The 19,267-nt window shown below is 41.7% G+C and overlaps 1 protein-coding gene across 1 annotated transcript in view; it reads right to left on the reverse strand.

Annotated features, from left to right (window-relative positions):
• LOC137341627 (transcriptional regulator QRICH1-like) overlaps window positions 1-13,410 on the reverse strand; it is a 37,736-nt gene extending 24,326 nt beyond the window's left edge. Inside the window, exon 1 of the mRNA XM_068004922.1 lies at window positions 13,162-13,410. The gene's annotated coding sequence lies outside the window, so the exon portion shown is untranslated. The remainder of the gene's footprint in view (window positions 1-13,161) is intronic.
• Window positions 13,411-19,267: the final 5,857 nt, after the last annotated feature.

The raw sequence follows: 19,267 nt of genomic DNA on the forward strand, positions 1-19,267 counted from the left end.
TGGCCCTCCATTGGCCACGATACTTCTGCAGCCTGCTGATTTTCTCAAACACTCTTATCTGCCCAATTGAAGCCAGGTCATCTACCAAAAAGGCTTCCCACCCCTGCAACATTACCTCTGGAATCACCCAATGCTCTACCCTTGGCCCCTTCCTCCTCTTCATCTACATGCTTCCCCTTAGCGACATCATCTGCAGAATCAGGGTCAGGTCCAGCATGTATTCAAACTCCATATCCTTGCCACCAATTCCATCCGCCTCCCTGGCCATCATCTCAGGCTGAGCTTGACTGTTCGTAAACGCTTTCATGTTCAATCTCAAACTCAGCTTCCGACCCGATGTTGTCTATATTACAAAGAACGTCTATTGCCACCTCCGTAACATCACCCAGTGCCATCACTACATTACCCCACCGGCTGCTGAAACACTCATCCATGCCTTTTCCACCTCCAGACTCGACTATTCCAATGCTCTGTTGACCAGCTTCCCAGTCTCTACGCTTTGTAAACTACAGCTTATCCAAAACGATGCTGCCCATATCCTATTCCACACCAAGTCCCAAGTCACGCTCACCCACATTGGCTCCTGATCTCACAATGCCTCAAATTTAAAATTCTCTTAATTTATATCTCTTCATGACCTCGCTCCTCCCTATCTCTAACCTCCTCCAACCGCCGCCCCAAATTCTTCTGCATTCCCCTCCCTCCATCCCACTAATAGCTGCAGTGCCTTCAGCCACCAAAGCCCCACGCTTCTGAATTCTCCTCCTTTAAACCCACTTCTTTGACCAAGCTTTTGGTCACCGCTCCTAATACCTCCTTATTTGGTTCCACATCTATTTTCTGATTCTGTTAAGCACTTTGCTTTTTCTATGTTAAAAGCACTATATAAATGAAAGTTGCTATTGAATCAGTGGTGAAAGTTGGATCTGACAGTGGGGAGCAGAGGCACTGCTAAAGTTAGTCCCTGGCTCCAGAGCCTTCAGATTAGATCTCTGAGATCCTGCAATAAAAAGGATACTGGATGAGCATCACACTCAAATAGAGGCACTGAGGACCACCTCAGAGGACTTCAGACAGATGGTAGGAATCATGGAGGAGTCCAATGCCATCCTCAGTGCCAATGACTGAGAAGGGATTGACACATTGCAGCGCTACGGAGCAAGTGACGTCAATCAAGAAAAACTTCCCTCCTGACGAGAGGCCTCCAGACCATAAGAAACAGGAGCAGGAGTAGGCCATAGGGCCCCCTCAAGCCTGCTCTGTCATACAATAAGATCATGGCTGATCTTCTACCTCAACTCCACTTTCCCACCCTATCCCCATATCCCTTGATTCCCTTAGTATCCAAAAATCTATCGATCACAGTCTTGAATATACTCAACGACTGAGCATCCACAGCCCTCTGGGGTAGAGAATTCCAAAGATTCACAACCCTCTGAGTGAAGAAATTTCTCCTCATCTCAGCCTTAAATGGCCGATCCTTTATCCTGACATCATGACCCCTAGTTCTAGACTCTCCAGCCAGGGTAAACAGCCCCTCAGCATCTACTCTGTCATGCCTTCTAAGAATTTTATACGATTCAATGAAATTGCCTCTTATTCTTCTAAACTCCAGTGAATGTAGGCACAATCTACACAATATCTCCTCACAGGACAACCTTCTCGTCCCAGGAATCAATCTAGTGAACCTTCGTTGCACCCCCTCCAAGGCAGTATATCCTTGCTTAGGTAAGGAGACCAAAACTGTACACAGTACTCCAGGTGTGGTCTCACCACAGCCAGATATAATTGCAGCAAGAATTCCTTATTCTTACACTTCAACCCCCTTGCAATAAAGGCTAACATACAATTTCACTCCCTAACTGCTTGCTGTACCTGCATGTTAACTTTCTGTGATTCGTGTACAACGACACCTAAATCCCTGACTACCAACCTTTTAAAAAATATTCTGCTTTTCTATTCTTCCCACCAAAGTGGATAATTTCACATTTCCCCACATTATACTCCATCTGCCACCTTCTCACCTACTCACTTAATCTGCCTATATCCCTTTGCAGCCTCTTTGCATCCTCCTCACAGCTTACTTTCCCTCTTAGCTTTGTATCGTCAGCAAACTTGGATACATCACACTCAGTCCCCTCATCTAAGTCATCGATGTATCGAATCTTATTGAATCCTTATGAAAATCCAAATATACTACATCCACTGGCTCCCCCTTATCTACCCTGCTAGTTACATCCTCAAAAAACTCTAATAGATTGGTCGGACACGGTTTCCCTTTCATGAAACCATGTTGACTCTGCCTAATCATATTTTCTAAGTACTACGTCCTTAATAGATTCTAGCATTTTCCCTACTTCTGATGTCAGGCTAACTGGCCTGTAGTTCCCTGTTTTCTCTATCCCTCCTTTCTTGAATAGCGGGGTTACATTTGCTACCTTCCAATCCATGGGGGCCGTTCTAGAATCTAGGGAATTTTGGAAGATCAATACCAATGCATCCACTACCTCGGCAGCCACCTCTTTTAAAACTCTAGGATATAGGCCATCAGGTCCAGGGGATTTGTCAGCTTTTAGTCCCATTAATTTCTCCAGTACTTTTTCTTTTCTAATCTTAATTACTTTAAGTTCCTCACTCTCATTAGACCCATGGTTCCCCACTATGTTTTTTGTGTCTTCTACTGTGAAGACAGATACAAAATATTTGTTTAATATCTCTGCCATTTCCTTATTCCCCATTATCATTTCTCCTGTCTTTACCTCTAAGGGACCCACGTTTACTTTCACTAATCTCTTCCTTTTTACATACTTGTAGAAGCTCTTACAATCTGTTTTTATATTTCTTCCTATTTACTCTCATATTCAATTTTCTCCCTTATCATCAATTTCTTGGTCATCCTTTGCAGATTTCTAAAACCCTCCCAATCCCTAGGCTTACTACTCTTTTTAAGCCTATTGTAAGCCTCTTCTTTTAATCTAATACCATCTTTAACTTTTCTAGTTAGCCACGGTTAGATCACTTTTCCCGTGGAGTTTTTATTCCTCAAGGGAATGTATATTCATTGAGAATTATGAATTATTTCTTTGAAAGTTCACCATTGCTTATCTACCATCATATCTTTTAATATAATTTCCCAAACTACCTTAGCCAACTCACCCTCATACCTATGGCTTTGTCTAAATTTAAGACACTATTTTTGGACTTAACTACAACACTCTCAAACTCAATATGAAATTCTATCACATTATGATCACTCTTCCCCAGAGGATCCTTCACTATAAGATTACTAATTAATAACAGCAACTTGCATTTATATAGCGCCTTTAACATAGTAAAATGTCCCAAGGCGCTTCACAGGTGCATTATCAAATAAAATTTGACACCGAGCCACATAAAGAGGTATTAGGATAGGTGACCAAAAGCTTGGTCATAGAGGTAGGTTATAAGGACTGTCTTGAAGGAGAGAGAGGTAGAGAGGCAGGGGGGGTTTTAGGGAGGGAATGCCAGAGCTTAGGGCCTAGGCAGCTGAAGGCACAGCCACCAATGGTGGAGCAATTAAAATCAGGGATGCGCAAGAGGCAAGAATTGGAGGAGCGCATAGATCTTAGAGGGTTGTAGGGCTGGAGAAGGTTACAGAGATAAGGAGGGGTGAGGCAATGGTGGGATTTGAAAACAAGGATAAGAATTTTAAAATCGAGGCATTCCCAGCCAACGTAGGTCAGCGAGCACAGGGGTAATGGGAGAACGGGACTTGGTGCAAGTTAGGATACAGGCAGCAGAGTTTTGGATAAGCTCAAGTTTATGGGTGAAAGATGGGAGGCCAGCCAGGAGAGCATTGGAATAGTCCAATCTGGAGATAGCAACGGCATGGATGAGGGTTTCAGCACCAGATGAGCTGAAGCAGGGGCAGAGACAGGTGACGTTATGGAGGCGGAAGTAGGCAGTCTTGGTGATGGAGCAGATATGTGGTCGGATGCTCATCTCTGGGTCAAATAGGACGCCAAGGTTGCGAACGGTCTGGTTCAGCCTCGGACCATGGCTAGGGAGAGGGATGGAGTTGGTCGCTAGGGAACGGAGTTTGCGGTGGGGACCAAAGACAATGGCTTTGGTCTGCTCAATATTTAGTTGGGGGAAATTTTTGCTCATCCAGTACTGGATGTCGGACAAGCAATGAGAGACAGTGGAGGGGTCGAGTGAGGTGGTTGTGAGGTAAAGCTGGGTGTCGTCAGCGTACAACCCAGTCTCATTACACAATATTAGATCTAAAATAGCCTGTTCCCTAGTTGGTTCCTCAACATATTGTTCTAGAAAACTGTCTCGTATGCATTCCCTGAACTCGTCCTCCAAACTACTTTTGCCAATTTGGTTTACCCAGTCTATATGAAGATTAAAGTCCCCTACAATTATTGCATTACATTTGTTACATGCTCCTCTAATTTCCTGATTTATACTCTGTCCAACACTATAACTACTGTTAGGGGGTCTATAAACTACTCCCACTGGTGTTTTCTGCCCCTTATTATTTCTTAGCTCCACCCATACTGATTCTACATCCTGATTTTGAGCTAAGATCCTTTCTCACTACTGCCTTTATCTCATCCTTTATTATCAGGGCAACCCCTCCCCCCCCACCTCCTTTTCCATTTTGCCTATTTTTCTAAGTCACATACCCTGGAATATTTAGTTCCCAACCTTGGTCAACCTGCAACCACGTCTCAGTAATGGCTACTAGGTCAAACCCATTTATCTCTATTTGTGCCATTAATTCATCTATCTTGTTATGAATACTTCATGCATTCAGATATAGCGCCTCTAATTTTAACTTTTTACCATTTTTCCCTGGTGTGACCTAAGTCACTATTGCCCTATTACCTTTGTTAAACTCTCTGTCCCTTCCTGACAGACTCTACTTCTTTTTACCCAAATCACTACCCTGCTCAATCATAACATCCTACATGAATGGACCACTGGCCTTCAGGTATTGGGGGAAATTTTGGCGAGAACAATAGCAACTGGCTTCTGAGAGATTCGGGATGCCAACTCTCAGGGTCTGCAGGACCTAACTGATACCATCAGGACTGCACTCTCGCTGATCATTGGGCACTCAAATCCAGGACCCAGCAGAAGTGGCACAGCTGTAGTCTACCATCATTATGTCATCCTCTCTCCCGGTGACACCGTGTGATCTTTCTAGCCAGCCCCATCAGATGCCTGCTTGTGTAAGCCTCAGATACAGGATCTGGCTGCCCACGCAAGTACAGTGGTGATGCAGTCTGCTGAAGAATCCTCCCAGAAGTCAGAAGCTCTGAGATAAGGAATACCTTGGTTCCAAGAAGCTCATGATAACAAAGCACAGCCAAACACTAGCATCACACCATCAGAATGGGTTTAAGGACAGCACAGAGGGGCACCAGGACCAATAATAGTGGTAAAAAGCATCACTGGCTGTAAATATATATGTGCATTGTAAAATCACTGTGATATGTAGTCCAGTGTTCTGAAGTATGTCTGCTCTTTGATTATTGTGTTTGAGAAGAAGTTTAGAGATCAGTTTGGAGCAGGGTATGCAGTTCCTTGCAGAACTGTTGCATTCCTAAGCAGATCTCTTCTGAGACATCACTGAAGGAGCAGCATGGTCTATAGACACTGGTGATTTCCTTTGGTGTAGCCTTATCCCGTGCCTCTCACTTCCTCTTCCCCCGATCCTATTCTGCCTCCATTATAAGGACACATACAAGAATGCCGTATGTGAAATCAATGAAAAGGGCTCCATGACAGAAGGATGGAAGCAAAATATTTCCCTACCTGAAAGGCAGTTTGCAGAATCCTTTCTTAGATGCACAGCTAACAAAAGAATTTTCAAATAACTTCAGTCAAGGCAGCTGTTTTAGATGAAGTTTGTGAACATTCAAAACCTGTGAGCTCAATCACTTTTTTGTTTGACAAGTCATGCTGGTAACTTACCCCTTTTTCAAAAGGTTTAACTGAAATCTGATACAATTCTTGTCTAAATGCAAAATTTCTGGGGTAGCAACTTTGGCCCTCATTATCCTGTTATTCGCATATATACATCACATTGTGGGCAGATACATCTTCTGTCAGCAGCCAACTCTACCGGAATTTAGCATGAATTTTAGAACAGATGAAACGCTGGAATATCTGACTTATGCTCTAAATTTCAATCCCCCCTACACGAACCACTTTTGCACCAATGATCACACACAAATGAAGCCCCAACTGCCCCCTCAGGTGTACATAAATGATCCCATGGCACTATTTCGATGAGGAGCAGGGGAGTTTTCCCTGGCGTCCTGGCCAATATTTATCCCTCAACCAACATCACAGAAACAGATTATCTGGTCATAGTCTCATTTCTGTTTCTGAGATCTTGGTGTGCGCAAATTGGCTGCCCCGTTTCCTACATTACAATAGTGACTACACTTCAAAAGGTACTCCATTGGCTGTAATGCGCTTTGGAATGTCCTGAAGTCATGAAAGGCGCTATATGAATGTACGTTCTTTCCTTTAGTCCACATTGCATCCTGGATTAATAACTGCTGGATCTCATCTTCCCTTTGATAATTGTTTATAAATGGGCAACTCTTAATCCCAAAAAAACTCTACATTTAAAACATTCTAAATTTCTTTCCTGCTCCCACAGGTGAAAAACTAAAACAAGATATATAGGTGACTGTAGCTTTAAATAAACAAATATCCAAGAATGATTACAAGAATATTGGAGGGGGTCAGCATGCACAAAACCTCGACAGCAAGTGGTTTCTAACTATTTGAGCCCCTTATAGATCACTTTCACTAAACACCATTAGGAATCCTTGCAGTAAGCAATTAAGTTTTATGTGACAGACTTGATAAACCAGTTGGTCTTTTTCATATGTTCATATGATTTTAATAGATTTTAACTACAGATGAAAACTTACATAATGGCTGAACTAATTACTGGATAGTGACAAATGAGTCGAGGTGCACAGCCCAAATGGCATAACCTGTCTTTTCTCATTACAGGTGCTGACTGACCAGCATTTTTTGTTTTTATTTCCGATTTCCAGCATTTGCAGTTTTTTCTTTTTATTTTAAATGCACAGTAATGCCACCTTGAAATCGCATTTTCACAATCGCCCTTCTTTTTCTTTAAAGTCACCTGATGAAAGATAATTTCTGTGGAGTAACTGTGAACAAAGTGTAACCGATGTTGAGCTGAATCCATTCAATCCAAGAAACATTACATACATATATACTCACATATCAGTACATCTTATAAATTGCTTAAGCACTCTAGACCCCAGTATCCTCAACTCTGCTAGAGTCAGTGTAAAATAAATGTAAAAATCTGTCAAAATTGTAAAACTAAAGATCTAGTCATATAATGCTGGATATCTTCAGGGCTGAAATCACAATAAGCTTACACAAGAGTATTTTGAAAATGAAATATCAAGTTAAAAACAGTACCAAATACATTCAAAAGTAAATTCAATGGCAGGATCCCAGCATTCTTATTTTTCTCTTGTAACTTAAGAGATCTGAACCCTTCCAATGAATTACAACCTTATAACTCTCACTCCAAGGCACAAGCTTCAAATATATTCTGATTTGAATCTACCTCGGTTCTGTTATCCTTATACTTTGCACACGAGACATAATCAAAACTAATATACACATATGAAATTATGCTAGACAATATGCTTTAATGTTTGCCAATTCATTTCTCATGTGATGCTTTTAAATCAACTCAAATTGTTCCCAACCACTGTCACCATTAACGATAGACATGCACTGCACCCCAGTTTTACACAAATCAAAAAGCTTATTAGAAACCTTTTGTAAACCCTCATCTGTCATACCCTACTCCAACAAATGATGACAAGAGTCAAGACAAATATGAATGAAAGAGGTTTTATGGGAAAGGATACACTTCCTTGTCATTGGTGTGACCAACTTCATAACTTAATTCGTTAAGTATCACCTATGTGGAACACAGACCACAGACATACAACCAGCCTGTTGAACACTGCTGGCTAAATCCTGTTACTCTAGCATCATCCTGGAGGATAAGAGCAACCCAAACTTCTATTCACCACCATGAATCTCCCTGTCCAACCTCATTTTCTCAACTCCCTTCATCCTCATCTCAAATTCCACATGAAGAATTCATGGGCTTCTTCGAGTCCAAAATTAAGGTATCTACTCATCTGTTTCTACCTTCTCTTCTATCCCTTCTCTCTGCCCATGCACCACACACTGAAGATTTTTTTGCTCCACCCTGTAGCCAGCCTTCATACTTGTTTCCTCAACCCCATTCCAACCCAGCTCCTGACCAACCAACTTCTCTTCCTTGGCCCCATGTTTGGTAAAATTGTCAACCTCTCACCACCTTCTTTCCCAAAACAGCCCACTCTCAACTTCCGAATCCTTGCAAATTACTCCCTTCCCCCCCCCCCCCCGAGGTCTTTGAACACATCATTGCCAGCCAACTATGCACTCAGAGTCCCTCCAATCCAATTTCTAATCAGTACCAAGACCGTCCCAGTTAAAGTCAAAGACCAGAGCTTGCTGTCGTTGCTCAACCTCTCTACTGCTTTCAGTGCAGTTAACCACTATTTCCCTCTGCAGTCCACATCCATGGAACTGCTCATTCATAGTGCTACCCTTACCCATCACAAAGTAATCACTACATCTCCTCAAACAGCAGCTTCTCGCATGTTCAGTCACATCCAGTATGTCCCAGAGCTCTCTCTTTAGACTTCTCCATCAACTATCTACATGCTACCCCTCAATGATATTTGCAAACATAGGGACAGCTTCTACATGTATATCAAAGGCAGCTGCATTTTAAATCCCTCAACAGCCATTCGGGAGACCTTTCAACCAAAGATTTTGAGCCTGTTCTAAATAGGCTTGGCTTTTAACCCAAAGATTTGAAAGTTGAATGTACATTTTACAATTAATTTGGTAAATAAGAAATGCTTAAATTGTAAATTTTATACATTTTCTTTAGGTTATATATGTTTCTCTTAAATTGGAATGTTCTTATTTAGTCAGTTTTAATTTTGTTTTGGGTGAGGGGCGGTTTTATGAATTTCTCCATCTTCTCCCAATCCCCTTAACCTTGAACCAACTCTAGGGAAAGGGGTATTGCTCCCAGTCTCTGCCAATATTGCTCTGTAGCAGATACAAGTAAATCTTGACAGTTGACCTACACGGTGAGGGAAACAGAACCTGCAACCACAATACTCATGGATTTTAGTTTAGATGTGAAAAAGGTCTTAAATCAATTATAATGCGTTGGACTTATTTCCATACTTGGAGATAGGACTTTGTTTCTATCTAATGTTAGTGGAAACTGTTTGGGAGACAGCTGTTGCAAGAGTCCAGAAAGCTGAAGTGTCAGCAAAATGCCTTTCTTTCAAAAGAAAACGCAAGGATTTAAACTCATTCTGCAGTTGAAAAAACAAAACCCAAGAATCCTTTCAAATTTTTGGATCTTACAAAACTAGCATCCAAAAGATCCTCTTAAGCACAGTAAAACCCCCAATATAAACAACAACTTGAGACAGAATTCATCTTCAAGTCAGTCATCAGCAAGGATGAAACACTTCTATTGGTTAACTTTACAACAGGTCTCTTAAACTGGCTCTACTGTATTGAAGTTTAGTCATCAAATTAGTGCAGTTCATAAAAAGCACACATTAGTTCCAAATAAGTGCTCACACCCATAAGAAATACAACCAAGACATCCAAAGCAGACATAATTCAAAAATAGCAATTCCTCACACAGAAAAAAAATCATCTGTACGGATTTTAAAAAATCTCAGACATCAGCAAAGATATCATACCTCACAAGTCCCCCCTTCAAGTAAAGGCCTTCATGAATATACCAAGCCAGTAGCGAATCAACAGGGGCCTGTGGGGGTGTATAAAACCATTGGCTAAATACACCTTGCAGCAAAGAACCACACCAGCTAAGTGGCTCACCTCTGGACAGTAGAGCAGTCCTTTCATCTCTGAAACTTTCCAGTACACCTATAATTGTATGGATCCTGAATAACATATTTAGGAACTTTGGGCAGCCTGGGTCCAATTTTTATGTGAGCAGAAAGACACAGCACTAAACTTCAAATTAGTCACAAATCTGGCAAACTCACTCAGAGGAGCCATGACAAATAGCAAAACGTCGTACTGCTGTTAGCGGTCTTTTTAATTTGAATGTTAAGGCACAGTAGTGGGGCCAAGTAAAGGGTCTTTAACTATGCTCAGATAGTATGTCACCTGGGAGTGCTCAAGCTCAACACTAGGTACCTAAAGGGGAAGTATTCTATCTCCATCACTGGAATGCCTCATTTTGAGGGGAAAAACCACTACTATTGGTATCAACAACAACTTATATTTATATAGCACCTTTAACGTAGTAAAACGTCCCAAGGTGCTTCACAGGAGCGTTATCAAACAAAATTTGACATTGACCACATAAGGAGATATTTAGACAGGTTGTAGGTTTTAAGGAAGGTCTTAAAGGAGAAGAGAGAGGTAAAGAGGCAGAGGTTTATGGAGGGAATTTCAGAGCTTAGGGCCTAGGCAGTTGAAGGCATAGCCGCCAATGGTGGAGCAATAAAAATCGAGAATTGCAAGAGGCCAGAACTGAAGGAGCGCAGAGATCGCAGAGGGTTGTAGGGCTGGAGGAGGTTACAAAGATAGGGAGGGGCAAAGCCATGGAGGGATTTGAAATCAATGATGAGAATTTTAAAATCAAGGCGTTGCCGGACAGGTAGCCAATGTAGCTCAGCGAGCACAGGAAGTGGTGGATGAACGGGACTTGGTGCAAGTTAGGTTACAGACAACAGAGTTTTGGATGAGCTCAAGATTATGGAGGGTGAAAGATGGGAGGCCAGGAAAGCACTGGAATAATAGATTCTAGAGGTAACAATCGCACGGATGAGGGTTTCAGCAGCAGATGACCTGAGACGGGGTGGAGACAGGCGATGTTATGGAGATGTAAGTAGGTGGTCTTGATGATGGAAAAGATATGGGATCAGAAAGTCAGCTGAGTCAAATAGCATGCCAAGGTTGCGATCAGTCTGGTTCAGCCTCAGAAGAAAATACATTTGCACGGCTTTTATTTTGCCAACAATCTTAACTATGTTTTCAGATCATATTCTTAGTGATATGTGGATTTTAAATTGGTATTCAAGTTGGAAAAACAGTACTAAATTAGCTTAGTTGCCTACACAACAACAGTGACCACACTTCAAAAAAAATTCATTGACAGTGATGGACTTTGGGATGTTCTGAGGATGTGAAAGATGCAATATAAATACAAGTTCTTTCCTTAATAAATCATGTCCTTGTACAATCCACAAGACTATCCCAAACAAAAAAGGTACAACTTGTGTGACCACACTTATTTTACATACCTACAAATTTCTATTTAAACATTATACACTATTCATTAAATGCGTGATAATTTGCACAACATGCCTAACACGATGGTGTACACAATGTATACTCCAATTGTTATTGTGTTTTATTAAATTTCACAGATTCCAAATTCAACAACTGTTATAGGTAAATTCACAAAGAATGACAATTATAAATGCTTCATTTTTGATGATTGCTGACTTGAAGATTAACTGTCAAAGTTGTATTGGCAACTTCACAGTAATTAAGATTTGGTGCATGCTTTGTTATGATCCAAATCTGTCTTCGAGACTTGGGCTCAAATTCAGCATGGATCAATAGGATGAAAATCTCTTCTATCAGCTGTAAAGGTCCTACATAAAACAAGCTTTGCAGACTCAACACAGCAAGACTATAGGTAAAGATCCACAGCACAAATTAGCACTTCTTCAGAGAGCACACAAGGATAGCAGATGCAGAAAGTGAAAATAATATATACCGGTGCAGTAAGGGAAAGTCGATGTTGGAGCAAAGGTTACTCTGCATCTGGGTTGTGTTATACCAAAAAAAAAGTTTTCAATTAACAAAACCTTGCACAGAAATGAGATACCTCACTTTAGTAATAACAGATAAAAACCATTTGTACAATAAAGAACACTATACCCCTTTTGCCATAATTTTACAGAAGAGCTCAGTTTGGGATTAAATAATACCATTTGGCTGACTATTAATTTGTCATCCACTAAGGAGGCCTGCCTTGCCCACATCTACTATACAGGAGTACTGTGTACTGCAGAATAAGCAAATAGTTTTACAACCTTAACAGGAATTCTATTGTAAAACCAGACACTTCTTATAGCAGTTGTGTTTCATGAGATCAGCAATATCAGTGTCCATACAAACTGTAAGAAACTAAATATTCTGTTGTCAAGCAGATGATTACATTAATATTGTTGAAAACTTGCAAGCAGACAAACATGATCAATTAACCCTGCCTGACAGTGACATTTAGTGACACAAAATCAAGATTATAAATTGTATTGGTTGAAGGAACATTTATATCATGATTATAAAGATCCAATTTATTGTTCTAATTACACTTTTCAGGAGGTATGTAAAAACGTTGTGCTAAACTTCTGTACATCCCCTCTCGAATTAAACTGTAAATCAGTACATCTGCACCCAAGAATACATCATACAATGACAGGTCTCACGTACCAATAATGTTTGGTTTATAAAGCCAAACTGACAGATCTATTCATTAGTTTTTTTTTTAACAACCGTAATTTTTACAAGAAAAAAAGTTTGCCCAGCTGCAATGCTCTCTAGAAAATCATTAATTTGCAGACTTTTCATTTAAAGATAATGACGCACATTTTTTTTAAAAAAAACTTACCAGATAAAACAGGACGTATAAAAAAAGTGAAAACAAAGGAATTCATGCAATGGAGGAATGAGTTATGGATCTGTCATCGACGATCAACAACTCTAGGCCCCGATCCTATCCCATACCGTATCTCCAGGAAAGACGTGAACAAAAAATTAAAATCTTTCACAAAGAAGAGTACAAGAACCATCCGTCCTCCTGCCTTTCATTTCGGTTCAAATTGCACTTTCAGTGACGTTCCGAGAACCCCTAGAAACATGCGGCTCCTGAGCAGCGGGGCCCAGCCGGAGGAGTTCTCCTGACTTTATTGAAATATGAATTACTGCTTTCCTTCTGTATGTGCGTGTGTGTGTGTGTTTTTTTACCTCTTTTGTTTCCTCGGTTTCCTGCTACGGCCGGAGGGCGACGACCAACATCTAAGGGGGACGGACACGGAAAAGCCGCCACCGACGGAAAGTGTTAACCGTCCGCGCGCACGCGCGCACCCGGGCTCCTCTTTTTATTTTAAGAGCCCGTTTCCACACAAAAAAAAAGGACGAACCGACAAAAGTGCGCACGGAGCAACAGTTCCTTCCTTCCTTCCTTCCTTCCTCACTCTCTCTCTCTCTCTTCCCCCCTCCCTAACCCCTTAACAACAACCACCCACCACCAGCACTCCTCCTCCTCCCCGCCACCGCGCGCACGCGCGGCTCCCAACAGTCCCAATCCGAAAAAAAAACCCCGAGTCTGCGCCGTCTGTCCCCGACCCCTGACACCGCTCAGTGCGCAGCCAATGAGGAGGGAGGGAGAGAGCGCGCGCGCGCGCGCGATCCCGCGAGACCCGGCGGCGCGTGCGGTTGCTGTCACCTTTGGGTACAAGTCTTTTACCGCCCGCCCGCCCGCCCTCGCTGCACCGCAGGCCCGTGGCAGGTCATTATGTGGACTTACGTGAGGCCTCGGCATCGGGTACAAACTGAAACGCGAAAGGCGGTGGGTGCAGCGCTTGTAGTTGCGCTATGTCCCTTTAAATATCACCGGGGAGTTTCCATTAAGGTGTTTTTTTCCCCCTCTGGAGATTTTCAGTGCCATTTCAGCATCCAGATCACAAGATAACTTCGGATGAGGAAGGCCATTTGACCGATCATCCATCTGGAGAGATCCCAACGTATTGTCGCATCCAGTAGTTTCAGGGTTTTTTTGCCTCCACTATTCTGTCTGGAAGTTTATTTCACACGTTGATCACACTTTGTGTGAAGTTCCCTTCTTCCCCATGCTAGCTGACACTGTAAATGCCTCAAATATTTTATTTCAGATTTTCAGCATCTGCAGTATTTTGCTTTTGATTGTAAATGCTTCCCTCTCCTCAGGTACTGTCCCCGTCCCTTTCAAAACCATCATGGTGAGGTACATTTAAAAAAAATCTCGACCCTTTAGTCTAAGCTGGTTGTTCACCACTTAACTGGTGGGAGTGTTGGTTAGGAAATTAGGACTCTGACGTTGCACTCTACAATCACCGGCTGCCTCATTTTCCAATGGGAAATTTTGCTGTCCAAATGTAGCCCTGGCTGTAGGTGTGTGAAACCAAATCATTCAAATCTCATAACAGATTTCTTGAGGTTGGGTGAGGCTCCACCCACAGTGCTCTCCTCACCTATTTAAAATTGGTGCTTTTCTGGGAAATGGGCATCTCCTGTTTTGAACTTTTTCTTAAAGCTAGGTTGTTGGATTTGCAATGATGATTGGAAACCTTTTGTGCCCTGTCTGAGGAGGAGGAAGGAAAAGGTAGCACCACAGCAAATAGTGGAAAGACAGATTCTAAATTAATTGTTAAGAGCAGAAAAAACAAAAGATCAGTGGAGAAATAAAGATTCTGAACAGCTTTTAAATATCTGTAATAAAAACAGAAAATGCTGAAGAAGTTCAGCAAGTCAGGCAGCATCTGGAGAAAGAAACAGTTAACGTTTCAGGTCGAAGACCCTTCGTCGGAACCGGAAGATGTTAAAGAGTTAACAATTTTTAAGCAAATACAGGCAGGGAAAGGGAGGGAGGGGAGGAGAGGAAAGAACAAAAGGGAAGGTCTGTGATAGGGTCAAGGGCAAGAACGATTAAATGACAAAAGGGATAATGCTGCAAGGCAAGGAGGGTGGTAATGGGACAAGTTAAGAAACAAAAGATCGGTCTAGAGCAGCTGTAAATGACAACAGCAGAACCATTGTCAGCAGCTGCAGTGCCACAGAAAAAATAATGGGAGCAGTGGTTATGGTCTGAAGTCATTGAAGGTTGTAAAGTGCCTAAACGAAAGATGAGGTGCTGTTCCTCAAGCTTACGTTGAGCTTCATTGGAACAGTATAAGAGGCCGAGGTCAGAGTGGGAGTGGGATGGGGAATAAAAATGGCAAGCGACCGACAGGTCAGGGTCACACTTGCGGACTGAGCGTAGGTGTTCAGCAAAGTGATCACCCGATCTGCGACGGTCTCCCCAATGTAGAGGTGACCGCATTGTGAGCAGCGAATAAAATATACTAAATTGAAAGAAGTACAAGTAAACTGCTATTTCACCTTGAAGGAGTGTTTGGGGCCCTGGACGGTGGGAAGGGAGGAGATGAAAGGGCAGGTGTTGCATCTCCTGCGCTTGCACGGGAAGGCACTTTGTTCAGGCACTTTACAACCTTCCGGACTCAACATTTCAATAACTTCAGACTATAACCACTGCTCCCATTATTTTTTTGTGGCACTGCAGCTGCTGACACTGGTTCTGCTGTTGCCATTTACAGCTGCTCTAGACCCATCTTTTGTTTCTTAACTTGTTCCACTACCACCCTCCTTGCCTTGCACCATCATCCCTTTTGTCATTTAATCACTCTTGCCCCCTATCCTATCACAGACCTTCCCTTTTGTTCTTTCCTCACCACGCCCCCACCCCACCCCCCGACTTTCCCTGGCTCTGTACTTGCTTAAAAACTGTTAACTCTTTAACACCTTCCGGTTCTGACGAAAGGTCTTCGACCTGAAACTTTAACCCTGTTTCTTTCTTCACAGATGCTGCCTGACGTGCTGAGCTTCTCCAGCATTTTCTGTTTTTATTTCAGATTTCCAGCATCCACAGTATTTTGCTTTTAAATATCTGTGCTTAGCTCTTTAAATTAACTTCCACTTTTTCCCCAGTGCCTGAGCAAACCTTGGTATGATTATTTATGAGTGCAAATGAGATGGAAATGACTGAAAATGGAAGACAGCCATCACCGCATCATTGCCTTCTAATTTGAATGTGCCTGCCTATTTTTGGTGGGCACTTCCTGCGTCCACTAGAAACAATGGTGTAAAGGTAAGGATCTGGTGTAACAGACCCCCACCCTATTTCCCACCCCACCTGCCTCAATGAGGCCCGAAAATCAGAGAAAAAGGAAAATCCAAGCTTAATTCTCTAATAGAGAATTCCTAAATTATTTACCATTATTTTCTATCAATATAATTGATTACTTAGTTTTGAAATGACATTCCTGGTGCTAAGTTACTAAAGAGCCATTTTTATTTTATTTTTTACTTCTTCCCTCATATTTTAGGTCACTCTGCACCACACACTATCCCTGGCTGAGACGGTGGGCAGACAAAATACTCTCAAACCAATGACACACTAACCATTAAGAGGTTTACCGGTGTAAGATGGGGTGAAATACACTTTGATTTTTCTCCTCCTTATAGAAAAGTGTTTCATTGCAAGTTAAACCAACCTTTGCCCATTAATTAGCCTGACCAAGATTGTGAACACAGTGGTGATATTTGTGTACAAACCTGAATCCTCCCACATGGTGGCGCAGTGCATCAGTACACCAACAAATGTCGTCACCAAGTAATCCCTGTCAAAAATTTGTAGGTCAGCATTACTGTAAGTATGTTATTACCATGCAATCTGTAATTTGATTCACTAGTACTTACGAATTATTTCATCAAAACAAACCTCAAACAATGGTATGAGACTCAAGATGAGGCTATGCAGTAAACTGAGAATAATACATTGAAAATGTATTTGTGTTTTGTTACTAGAGATTTTACAACGGATGGCAAAGATAAAATTAATAGTTTCAAGAGGTTGAATGAAAGTACTAAAACAAATGGTATAAAACATTCATATTTCTGCATGAATGCAAGTTTATTTAATTTATTTGAATTCTTTAAGCATGAGCCCTTAATGTACCCGAGACCATCTATGAGTTGAAGTTATGTTATGAAGCAAACACATTAATCCCCTCGTATGAAATGTCTTTGCTATTTTACAAAAGACATTAACCTATTTAATCTTCATTAAACTAGAAGATGGAGAGATTTCATATGAATGCATTAATAACTAATATCACACAGCGCAATTTCACTATTTTGGAATGAGGGTTTCTTGCCAAATATTGTAAACAGAATAAAACATAGCTCAGTTACAATTATATGTTATAAACTTAGTAAGAATTGAGAATAAGTAATCAAAATTAATAAGTATTATGAAAATTGCAAAATTACACAAGATTTAAACCTGGATTTTGCTATGATTTTCAAGCAGGTGGGTTGGAAAACAGGCCAAAGTCCCATACTCCAGAAAAAAGTTCCACATTTCTCCCACGCATCATAAGATCATAAGAAATAGGAGCAGGAGTAGGCCAATCGGCCCCTCGAGCCTGCTCCGCCATTCAATAAGATCATGGCTGATCTGATCCTAACCTCAAATCTAAAGAACACAAGAAGTAGGAGCAGGACCCGGCCACTCAGCCCCTGGGCCCGCTCCGCCACCCACAGGGCCTTGACCTATCCGAACTCAGCTTCATGTCCAAATAACCCTCCTCTCAAATTCCAGCTCACCATGGAGGAGAAATTTGTTTAGACCGTTTACGGGGGGGGAGGGTGGGGGAGAGGTGGTGAGTGAGTATGGGCCAACAGCACTATTAAGGTAAGTTAAAAAGTAAAAACTTACCTTTCTATTGGTCTCCCAAGAATTAGAGCACCTGAGTAACACTCAAGGTGTTCCATACAGAGGCTGAAGGGGAGGCCGATATATATTTTTCCCCCTGGCTCATGCAGCTTACTTGTCCCTTTTGTGGATTTTGGTCTCAAAAGGTTGAAAGCTGTTGGCGCCAGAAGTTCTGCCCCCACACACTCCCTGCTCTGCCAACATGTCTTTAGCAACCCACTGGGAGAAAAATTGAAATATTAGAATGAGCTGAGTTCACATTACAGAGCAAGGTCAGTTCATTCTGGTGAGAACACATTGCACAATGCATAAGAATAGTTCCTTCTTGGGATAAACAGCAAATTGAATTAAAAATCTAAATTAATCAGATATCAGACTGTAATAAATTTAATAATAAATCAGACATACAATAAATTTGGGAAAGTGCAAATGTGTTCAATTCTGGTTAAGATTTGGATCTTCAAAATGGCAAGTTATGTTGATTGAAACCAGTGCCATTTTAGAATAGGAAAATAATGAAAATTACATGAGTTGGCTCTTTGTCTTGTACTTTCAATTTCTGGAGTGTTCAGTAACATAATCTTTTAACCTTTGGGCCCCAATTTCATTAATACATGGGTACAGAAGCTGGACAGGCTTGTGTCAACTTTTTTTCAATAAGTAGGGAACAATTTTGATCTCTAGCATAAATCAGGTGGGCGGAGGTTGGGGTGTATGCTGTGCCCATCAGAAGGAGTCGGCATGGGGCTTATGCCATTTTTGTGGTGGGATAGAAATAAAAATCGAGAGAGATGTAAAACGGGCTGCCAATTCGCTTTCACCCATTTTAAACTATCGCACAAAGTCAAAACCTACCCCGTTGGCTCTTTGCTCTGTATGCTAACTCCCTGTGGGTGCTGTAGCTCATAAATTTGGTTATGACCAAGCGAACTGTGCTCCAGTAGTAAAATAAAATGTGCAAAGATTGGTACACTTTGCCAGTCCTCCTGATACCATTAAACCTTTTCCTCGTTCACTTTCTTGGCTACCTTCATCCAAGTAGCCTGGGCATCTGCTTTGACACCTTCTATTGTTGCATCTCCTGCAGCAGCACATCGAAAACGTCTTCAATAAAAAGGGGGAGATTTTCCCATATTTCTGCTTCCAGACATTTTCCCTGCATGCTCCTCCGTCCATTTGCCTGTAGTTAGTCACAAATACAGCACACAATACAAATACATAGGCCTGACTTTTGGGCACAAAATGTGTGGCTAGGGGGCTAATATGGTGTGCGGTACACGTGCAATCGATCTGCAGCGGAAGTGCGCCACATGCCATATTGGATCAGGCGCCCTGTAGTTATCCAGGGCCCCCGCCAACATGTGCAAAGGTCATTGTAATATGTAAATAAGGATCACCAGTGCACAGTGGACTACTGCAGAATAAAAGGGTCATAGTTCCTCCCTGGGAAACAGGTTTTGATGTGAAGGATTATATTTTTTGTGATCATCAATCACCTGCACGTTTTAAGTGTTGAATAAAATGTTGGGGTTCTCATGT

Source organism: Heptranchias perlo, chromosome 24 (genome assembly GCF_035084215.1).
Source record: "Heptranchias perlo isolate sHepPer1 chromosome 24, sHepPer1.hap1, whole genome shotgun sequence".
NCBI lineage: Eukaryota > Metazoa > Chordata > Chondrichthyes > Hexanchiformes > Hexanchidae > Heptranchias > Heptranchias perlo.